This window comes from Lissotriton helveticus, chromosome 7, assembly GCF_964261635.1.
Source record: "Lissotriton helveticus chromosome 7, aLisHel1.1, whole genome shotgun sequence".
Classification (NCBI taxonomy): domain Eukaryota; kingdom Metazoa; phylum Chordata; class Amphibia; order Caudata; family Salamandridae; genus Lissotriton; species Lissotriton helveticus.
The window spans coordinates 1,717,274,001-1,717,284,355 of record NC_136068.1 but is presented as its reverse complement, the minus strand read 5'-3'; positions in this window follow the sequence as shown (position 1 = coordinate 1,717,284,355).

Below are 10,355 nucleotides of genomic sequence, written 5' to 3'. Positions count from 1 at the left end.
TGGAATATCCTAATACCTCTATCTTCTGTTTGGCGTACCCCACAGGATTGATATCAGAGGCTATAAGCTTAATTTTGTCTCCGTCAAAATTTGCAAACCAAAACTTGTCACTGATAAGGGTAAACAGAGAACCAGAGTCAGCTAACACAGGAACAACTTTGTTGGCAATTTGAATGTCACAAGAGGGCATAAATACTACATCATCATCAACTTGACTCACACCATTAATAACATCATCTGTAATGCAATGAATGGAATCCTGGGGATAAGCTTCATCATCATCGATACAATTAACTTTGTTACTCTTACACATCCTTGCATAGTGACCCTTCCTCCCACAATTTCTACAAACAGTACTTTTAGCAAAACAATTCGGATAATTCGGTCCATGTTTCTCACTACCACACCTGGGACATCTGAACTTATTCTCTCTATTAAAACTATTACCACCATAGTTTTGTTTAGGCTTTTCAATTTTAAACGTGGTTTTCTCTTGTTTGGGAGAAACTTTACTAACAACAGCAACACTACACTCCGGTTGAAGAATTTGTCGATTCTCATGACCGACACTGGAAACAGGATCATTCTGAGAAGGACCCTTCCTGATCTCCTTGACCCAAGTAGAGGTATGTTCAACACTCTCAACAATAAGTATAGCCTCTTTTAAATTGGGATTTTTAGACAGTAACTTCTCTTGTATTTTGAGGTCATTAGTGCAACGAACGAGCTGATCACGAATGAGGGAGTCAGTTAAAAGGTCAAATTCACAAGTTTGTGCAAGGGATTTGAGTGCTGCAACGTAGTTCCCAACTCTCTCACTTTTAGCTTGGACACGCATGAAAAATTTGTGTCTCTCCCTAACCACGTTAATGCGTGCGCCAAAATGATTCTTAAGAAGAAGTACACTCATTTCATACACATCTGAAGGTTCACCAGCTCCCCTGCCAATAGGTATCGGATCTAGACTGTCATAAATATTTCTTCCCTCGATACCAAGATTGTTTAGTAAAACAGCCTGTTTCCTGACAGCAGAAAACTTCTCTCCACCAATTGCAAGTAAATAAGAGTCAAAAATAGGTTTCCATTTCTTCCACGGTAAAATAGGTTCTCCTTGCTCACTTAAAAACTGGGGAGGTTGATTCATTCCACTAGTAGAAGACGACATGCTGAAAGGAAACAACTAAATAAACTAAAACAATAAGTTAACTAAATAAGCTAACACAACAATCTAAAATAACAATTCAAAATAAAGAGTTAAAATAACAACAAAAGGGATTCCACAGTTTCTCTTCAGCGTGCTATGCCTGTTTCACTTGAATATTTCTTCACAGGAATACTTCTTTACTGGGGTACTTCACTGCAGCTGCTCACACTGCGTACTGCCTTCACTGCAGCTACTCCACACTGCGTACAGCTTTTACAACTTGGATTGCTTGGAATCTCCAAACGGTAAGTTCAACTATTAAAAATTGATTTTCAACTGCTTCAGACTGGTATAAACATCCAAAGGTCAAACTGCATTAAACAAAAAAAAAATTATGACTTGCCTCGATCCAAATTGTGAACGTGAACGTGGTAACATCAGTTAAAATGAAGAAACGACAGCATGTGAAATCGTATCAACAACGTATTGAGGAAAATGTTCAACGCACTTCCATAAGCGTCTGCAGAACAAAAGCGTCGCGCCGGCAAACACGCGGTTGCTAGGTGACAGAATTTCACGTTAAACAACAGAAACGCGTTTGTTTATCACCAAGGCAACACGTAGCGTGTGACGTGTGGCTGAAGGATGACGAATGTACGTTGCAGAGAAGACGCGTATTAAACAATGGCAGGCACGCTCCAGGCTCGCTCCAATAGAATCTGAACAGCTCGTGCAGAATTCAAAAGATGCCGAGTAACGGAGGTAGGGGTACTTCAATAAATAATCCAAATTTCACAAAAATAACAAAATTGTACCTTCCGTTGAGTGCTGCCAATGAAATTCACCACGTAGGAATCCAGTAGGGCACGTGAAAACGTAGATAGGGAGATCGAGAGGTTTTTTTTTTTTTTTTAAATGAAAGTCTTAGTCACAGGAAAATCCTCGTAGCGCTGGGTTCATGATCGCCTGCTGGGCTCATCGTCGCCAGTATTGTAATGATACAATACACAGGAAACTGCTTGGTAGAGGTTTATTAGCCCAACAGGGAGGCAAGTCATCAACATCCAAGACCTGGAGAACAACTGACCAGGCATATGAAATTCCGAGATGACATGGCTGCATTCTCAAGAAAGAATGCACATAATTAAAAACATAGATACAACAGAATGCCATCGCCACCTTCCAGAGGTTGGTGAATCAAGTCCTGACTGGGTTGGAGTCCTTTAGTGCAGCTTATCGGGACGATATTGCTGTCTTTAGCTCCACCTGGCAGGATCACCTGATCCACCTTGCAATCTGCAGGCCTAACTATCAAGGCTTCCAAATGCCAGATAGGGCAGGGCACTGTGGTGTACTTGGGCCACCTTGTTGGTGGAGGCCAGGTACAGCCCTTACAACCCAAGATCCAGAGTAGCATGGACTGGGTAGCTCCAACCACCCAGACCCAAGTCAGGGCATTCCTTGGCTTGACTGGGTACTACAGAAGGTTTGTGAAGGGATATGGGTCCATTGTGACTCCCCTCACAGAACTCACCTCCAAAAAGATGCCCAAGAAAATCAACTGGATTGTTAGTTGCCAAAAGGCTTTTGACACCCTGAAAGAAGCAAAGTGCTCAGCACCAATTCTAAAAGCACCAGATTATGCCAAGCAATTCATAATGCAGACTGATGCCTCTGAGCTAGGGATAGGAGTGGTCCTATCCCAGACCAATAATGAAGGCCAAGACCAACCTGTTGCTTTTATAAGCAGGAGGCTACTCCTCAGAGAGCAGTGTTGGAGTGCCATTGAGAGGGAGCCTTTGCTGTGGTTTGGTCCCTGAAGAAGTTGAGGCCCTACCTGTTTGGAACTCACTTCCTGGTTCAAACTGACCACAGACCTTTCAGATGGCTAATGCAGATGAAGGGATGGAAATCCCAAACTACTAAGATGGTCCATCTCCCTACAGGGAATGACTTTGAAGTGGAACACTGACCAGGGACTTCCCATGTCAATGCAGATGGACTTTCCAGGTTCTTCCACTGAGACAATGAAGACTCCCTAGGGCAAGGTTAGTCTGATCACCTTTCGTTGGGGGGGGGGATTGTGTGAGAAAGTGCCATCTTTCTTGCATGGTATGCCCCCACTTTTTGCTGAATTGCTGATGTGCTTTGACTGAGTGTGCCCTGGGCTCCTGCCAATCAGGTGCCCAGGGCCTGTGTTCCTTCCCTAAAAACTGTATTGAAGCTAAAACCCAATTGGCATCTCTGGCCACATTTCAGCCCCTGGTAAATGGTACCATGGGTACCCAGGGCATTGTGACCAGAGAAGACCCCTAAGGGCTGCAGCACTTATTGTGCCACCCTTAGGGGCCCTGCACCCTGACACGCACACACTGCCTTTGAAGGCTGAGTGTCCCGGTGCAAACAAAGAGTCGACATGGCACACATCCCTGTGTGCCATGCCCACAAACCCACTGCCCTGGCATACATCAGTCACCCCTCTAGCTGGGTGCCCTATGCCAGTGGTGTGGGCACAGGTGCATGAGCCCTGTGACCCTACAGTACCCAGGGCCATTCCTGGGCACTGTAAGTGCAGTGATGCCACTCAGAGTATATGGTGCTGGGAGGTTGTCATTACGAACTCCACAGCACCATAATGGCTACACTGAAGACTGACAAGTGTGATACCAAACTTCTCAGCACATTAAACCCACACTGATGCCAGTGTGGGATTTCATGTAAAATGCACTACAGAGGGCATCTTAGAGCTGCCCCCTGAAACCTAACTTACAATCCACGTCTTGTCTGAGAGGTTGGCTAAGCAGCCATACAACAGACATGTTGCTGGACCCCTGGGTGAAGAGCCCCCCGCTCCCCTGGGCCTGCAACAATGCACATCCTGGGAGAGGTGCTAGGTCTCCTTCCCCCAGTAAGGGCAGGGGGAAGCTTCAAAGGCATGCTGCCTTTGTGAGCTTCTCCAGGCCACTTGCTGTACTCAGCAACTGCCCCCACCAGTTCTGACCCCCACTCTGGTGGGAAGCCCTACGTCAGGAAAGGGGGTGTGCCAGCCTGTGCCAACTCCATCCCTCAGGTGGGAGAGGCGAGGTGAAGCACGACTCCGAGCTACCGCCATCTTAAGGATGGGGAGTCCTATCCACTCACACCTAGGCTCCTGCCCCCCTCCCACAGGAGAGGAGCAGGTTAGGGGGTGTACCCACCCCAGGACAGGGACCTATTGGTCCCAGCCCTCACCCTACCTGTAACGCCCCATAATTTAGTATTTAGGGGCACCCTGAACCTTCCTTCCTCAGATCCTGAATTCGAAACAATAAAGAACACCACGAAGAAGAAGACCTGCTGTGCAGCTGCTAACAAGAGAACAACACCAACTGACTTGGCCCCAGCCCTACCGGCCTGTTGATCCTTGAACCTGCTCCTGCAAATGCCTGGCGTCTCCTGTGGACAGCAACCTCATAAACCCCGGAGGACACGCCTGCCTTGACCCTCTTGAGGTGCCGGGTTTTATGAACCCGGTGGTGCAAGGGGATAACACCCGAAGACCTCTGAGTTCTCCCTTGTTCCGGACCACAGAAACACGGCGTCTTCTAGTCGCAGTCAGAGATCAAGTTTTATTGGCAGCTACCAAGTAACATGTGTCCTAGAAGCACGACAACGCGGATCGTGTGTTCTCAGGAGACTGTTAGTTTTTACAGAACCAGCCTTCTCCTTATATACAGAAATAATAGCTGCAAGCAAGAATTCTTGAGTTTATGATGTGGCTGTAAACATATTTCTACAATAATACAAAGAGCGAAGTCATGTAAGCAAGCCCACATTTTAGATGTCCAGTTCGTGATAGATTACCCAGCCAGGCCCGGAACTCCCATCAGATATCGATGAAACGCTAATAAAGAAGGGCACCTCCTAGTCATAAAACTGGCCATAAACAGGGTGCGTGGACAGGTGTGTGTGTGTGTAGAAAACATGATCTGGATGTAGTGAATGGTTTGTGGTATGTTATGCATTGATGCTATCGTATTCGGCCACTGGGCGAGGAGCTGCCCAAACAGGTTTGGCTGGAGGCAATGGAGTCAGTTGGGACAGGTCAGGGGGGAGTCAGGGAGAGGTGGACGTGTCCTTTTAGACCAGGCTTGACCTTACTCAATTGAGGGCAAGACACAAGATGGATGCCGTTTACAAAATGGAGTCTAAGGGTTCGGGACGGAAACTACGGTTTAATGGTGTTGGCATCCCTCGATCATGACGCAAATGCATAGGAATGATGTCCTAATCATTACCGGTCTGTTGATACCAAATTCGTCATTGGATATTGATATTTTGTGGCACGGGTATTGGATCTCGATATCTTGATAACAGTAGGGTCCAGAATTTCAGAACCACACTCTTAGAGACTGGAACTCCCATGAGCAGTGGTTCTGCACAAACAGCAATACCCCTGGTGCCAGCCAGGAACCGTGAATCTGCACCCGCCGAGCCTGGCCTGTGTCCGAGTGGACAAAGACCCTGAGGAAATCCCCCGGCGATTCTGACCTGGAATTCAGTGCCCAAGGACCCTCCTCGATGACCCAGACGACGCCAGCAGCCTCAGAACCAGGGACCCCCCCCCCAAACGCGACCAGCCGAGGGTAAGATTTCCCGATGCCAAAAGACCACCCGGCGATCCTGGCCCGTTGTGCCCAAGTCCGGGTTACCTACCTACCCTCCAAGATCCTAACTTAGCCCTCAGTGTTGGTTGCTCCAGAAGATCCTCCGTCCCCGAGCCTGCAGCCTTAGTTCTCTTTCAAGATCTCCATTGAATAACATTGAGCGCCCGACAGCTCAAAAGCACCCTGCACCCAGCCGCCTGAGTGCCCCTGGCAGTGCAACCTTTGTCCTATCCTACTTCCCCATTTGCCCTGAGCAAGTGACCAGGAGCCCAGCTCCCACATCGCGTGGCCTGCTAGCCAGCAGCCACCAACCGAAGGCCCCCTGCCTCTTATTGGAAACACTGGGTCTAACTACCTCTGCACCCGGCTGCCCTGTGCCCCTGAGGGTGTACCAACCGTACCTACCTGACCCTGGGAGACCCCTGAGTCTATGCCCAGAACCTTAACTCTGCCAGTCGAGTACTTACTTTTCTTCCATAGGCTTGAAACTTTTAAATATTCACCTAAAATTAGCTGAACAACGAATTCTGATTTACTCACCTGTTATCATGAGAGTCCTCGGTGCGGCATCCTATAACGCCGGACCAACCCCGAAAAGTAATTTTTACCTTACTTACCAGTAACCTAAATTTTCTACCACAGGAAACCATTGGCGGCAGACCCGGGAGCAGAGGACGGCCCGGGACCAGGGTTCAATTCCCGACACGGCAGGGTCTTGGACCAGGGTCAGCGGACTCGATAATTCTCGCCTCGGTGCCTACTCTAACTAGGGATCACACTCGGCAACTCTGGGCATTAGCTTGCCTCATCTCCACAACGGCCCCACACATACGCCGGGGATGCCTGGTTTCACCTTGGAGGTACCCAGTAGGGACCATCTCACAAGGAAAACCAGGACGGGTTCCCCAGTGGTCTATAGCGCAGAGATACTCCTTCGGGAGTCGATTCTAGCGCGTTAGAAACCCACAATTAATTGTCTGTTTTTCTGTGAAATTTCTTCTAAGTGTCGATTTTTGCAAACTACAAATATTTTTTTTTAAATCGTACCAACTATCAAAACGTAATTACTTACCTGTCTTAGATAGATGTCCCAGTGCTGAACCAAGGAGTCCAGGGATTACAAAACTAACATGAACATACTTTACCTGCAAATTCAATTTCCTTCCCTATGATAACATTGATAATTTCAACGGAAAAAGTTTCGAAGTGTCAACTTTTAAAATACAATAATATTCCTTAAAAATCACTACTATAACCAAAACGCTTTTACTTAACTGTTTACAGGACATGTCCCAGGACTGAATCTAGAATCCAGTCTTGTGGTTAGAAAAGTAATCTACAAAGTAATCATTTGCATTTAACTGAAAATTCCCATAGAGCTCAATGTTGCATTGTGTTTAAAATTGTGTTGCCTATTGCAACAAACTGTAACTATTGCATTAAAAAAGTCTAATGCCTATTTGAAAAGTATTTAACTAAAGTAACTCATTCTGAGAAAGTATATTTTGATACCTTGTTGGTTCTAAAATAAAACAACTATATCTTTTGATACAAAACAATTGGCCTAGAGTTCAGTTCTTGAATGTCTGAGACTGAGACAACAAATGCTTTACACTGTCCCCTGATACTGCCTTACTGCTCGACCAAGCTACCACTTTAGAGAGTAAGGTTATATCTAACTTTAGCCTCTGCCAAACCTCTGGTGATTGGGGACTCTATACACACTGTACCTTACTTTGGTCCAATATATATAGAGCCACTTTCATACAAAACAACAATCCCTTTAAAGGAAAAACACTACAATGGCTGCAATACATTGACGATATCTGGCTCCTGTGGCAGGGGAGCCTGGTGGAGTTAGAATTGTTCTATGAATGGCTGAAGCCCGACACGAAGACAAACTTTTCTGTACAATCTAGCAAAGCCAAGATGACCTTTCTAGATGTAGAGGTCGCTCCAGTAGCAAACCAATTGACAACATCTCTCTATAGACAAAAGACAGACAAAAATACAATCCTCCATCATAGCAGTGCCCACCCTAGAAGTCTCAAAGAAAATTTACCATATGGGCAGCTACTAAGAATACAGAGAAACTGCACTGACGTAACTGACTTTGAAGAAAATGCAGCCACTTTTTGTAATGATATGGCCGAAAGGGGCTATCCAAAAACACTATTCAAACATTCGATCAAAAGAGCCTGGTTTACACCTCAAGAGAGTCTCCTCTAATAAAAGAGAAAAAAGATCTGGATAAACAAGTTTGCGTGTCAACGTTTGGCCCTGATACAAATAAGTTCAGACAAATTATATTGAAAAATTGGCATCTCCTTGAGAACCTTGAATGTCTTTTTCCTAAACCGCTATTTGCTATGAAAAAGAACCAAAGTATAGGCCAACAAATAGTGCTTGCAGATATTTCTCTACCTAAACAGAAAAGCGACCTATTATCACAATGGAACCTAAAACCCACTGAGGGCCATCGTAAGTGTGGCAATTGTGTGGCGTGTAACAGGACCATAGAAGGCACAGAATTTTGCCATAACAGCATCAAGTGGAAACATGCAGAATTCACTGATTGCAAAACCAAAAATGCAGTCTACGCCATAATGTGCCCCTGTATGAAAATCTACATAGGGAAGACGAACAAACAGGTAAACACCCGAATTACCCAACATAGATCAAGAATAAAAAAGAAGGTAGTTACTGCCCCCAATGGTAGAGCACTTTATTGAGAAGTCATATGGAGAGAATGATTTTAAATGGACAACCCTAGCAACAATCAATTCATCAAAATGTCCAATTGATATCGATAGCGCTCTACTGTAAAAAGAAGCGTGTTTAATACTCAAATACAATAGTGCCACAACAGGTCTCAACACTATGACAGAGCTGTAAAAATTTTAATTAAAGCTTAATGCACCTCGTGTCCCATAATGCAATATATTGGGCCACAGAATGAATGTTGTCTGATTGGCCATGAGACATGAAACCATTTCACCCAGAATCCCTGCCAAAACCACACTAACAGAAGTTGTGAAGAAAAATGTCTGTCGTATAGAAAGGCAACTGTGAAGGCGGCATAAACCTCATAGCTTAACGATGTAAGCATAACTTGAATCTTGACAAAACAATGACACAACACTGAAAACAAAATAGATAACCGCGTTTATTAATTTTATTCCAGTAAGCGCGAGTGAAACACCATATATACGAGAAAACAGAGCGGACATAATCGTTTACTCCGAAAACAAAGGTACGCTCTTAAATCCTTGCAACCGTCAACAATGATACAATGTTGCAAGTCAACGCGTAGTAAACAAGCTTTATTCTTTCTCAGAAAACCACCGCTGATACAGAATAAAATAAAGACACGAGCGGCCTGGCTAGAGAACGCTGCAAATGCAGGTACATACATATATATTTATTGAAGTAGAGAATTAAGCGCTATGCAAAGACCCTCATAACACAAAATAAATCCACATGTTTTGTAGGACGTGACCCCAGGAATTTGCCACAAAAAGCCGCAAAAAGACAAAGAAGAGCCATAAAGGTAGGAAATAGACAAAAAAGAGATAAACGTCGTTTTAAATAAGGCAATTAAATCGACATTCTTGACAGGCTTTTTCTGTTTTTCAACAGAAACTAAAAATCCCTTAACCAAGAGAAAGCCCACCGTGCGGTCATCTAAAAACTTGATGAAAAGACGGCTATTGCTTCTCAGGTATAATTGATAATAAAATTAGAAAATAAAGAAAAGGAGGTCGGTAAATAGATTTGAACTGTTGTATTACACATCCCTTACAGAATAAACCAACGCTGTCACAATTAAAAAAGCCCTGACGAGAATCCTGGAACTTAACGCCCAGGTTTCAAAACGTGTCGTCACATAATCAAAATACAGAGGAATGAAGAATTAAATTCCAGCCTGTGAAATAAGGAATAATCCCCTTTAGAAAAAAAACTTGATTCTAATAAAGAAGAATTGTTCTTCCCTGTGTACTCATAGATACCTGATAATGACTTAAAAAAAAAAGTCCAGGATCATTAATTTAGCCAGTAGAATTGCATTGGTTGAAAAATATGCACGTATTGAATGTATTTTTTTTCCCTCTAATATGATGTAATATGTTTTATTATTTAGAAACTTTTTGTAAAATTGTTATAACATAGATATGACTAAACACTTGTCTTTTTCGTGTTGAAATGAAGTAATGAAAAACAAAAATTATAAAGTAAAAGGTATAAATAAAATACCAAATACCTAGATTCAGCACTGGGACATTTCCTGTAAACAGGTAAGTAATTAAGTTTTGGTTATTCACATGATTTCTAAAGAATATCTTTAGATTTCAAAACTCCACACTTAGTCGTTTTTTGGAAGAAAAACAGTGCATTGAAATGAGTAGACTTTTTCAGTAAATTACTGGTACGTTACTTTGTACGTTTTTTCTTACTCAGTGCTGGATACCTGGTGTCGTGAATATTAAACAATTTATGCTCACGGTGCTGATATAACTGTATTGTATAACTTGCTACAACTAATTATATGATGCCATGAGCACTAT